The sequence below is a fragment of the Bison bison genome, unplaced genomic scaffold (assembly GCF_000754665.1).
Source record: "Bison bison bison isolate TAMUID 2011002044 unplaced genomic scaffold, Bison_UMD1.0 scf7180017864139, whole genome shotgun sequence".
Taxonomy (NCBI): domain Eukaryota; kingdom Metazoa; phylum Chordata; class Mammalia; order Artiodactyla; family Bovidae; genus Bison; species Bison bison.
The window spans coordinates 11,253,807-11,254,422 of NW_011494711.1; the positions used below are offsets into that span (position 1 = coordinate 11,253,807).

The following is a 616-nucleotide window of genomic DNA, read 5'->3' on the forward strand; positions in this document are numbered from 1 at the left end:
GGTGTCAGTTCGGGCTCCAGGGGCCCGGCAGGAGTGCTCGAGAGCCAGTCAGGTTTGCGTCCCACAACGCTGGCTGCATGGAGTTCTGATACATCCCAGAAACAGTTTCTAAAGGAAGTGGCAAAAGTAGAAAAGAAGATGCCGCGGAAGCTCTCACCAAAATAAAGTCTTGAAACTTAACCAGAGTCGTCGGTCTGGCGCTAGCCTGAATGAATGCCTATAACAGAAAGGGATCCCTCGGCTGGGGGATGTAGCTCAGTGGTAGAGCGCGCGCTTCGCATGTGTGAGGTCCCGGGTTCAATCCCCGGCATCTCCAACCAGCCGAGGGTGTTTTTGTTTTTTTTTTTTAATCCATATAATAGTAAATGTATGTCCTATTACATTTCACATGTGTACTCTAGACGCCCCAAAAATATATAACAGAAAGTCTCGAAAAATATGGCACGCCTCAGGGAATCAGCCGTTTTAATTGCTCCAAGAGAAACCCAAACGGGAAATTATGCTCGTCATCTTTATTTGCATAAAATGACCATTCCTAACTTACTAATGAACTCGTTTTGAGGAGCTGAGACGTGTGGCAAAAGGGAAAACATCATATTGCATTGGCCGGGAATCT

At 46.6% G+C, this 616-nt stretch overlaps 1 non-coding gene across 1 annotated transcript; it reads left to right on the plus strand.

Moving 5' to 3' along the window:
• Positions 1-244: 244 nt before the first annotated feature.
• TRNAA-CGC lies at positions 245-316 on the plus strand. Its single transcript has one exon. It is a non-coding gene; the product is annotated as a tRNA-Ala (tRNA).
• The last annotated feature ends 300 nt before the right edge of the window (positions 317-616 follow it).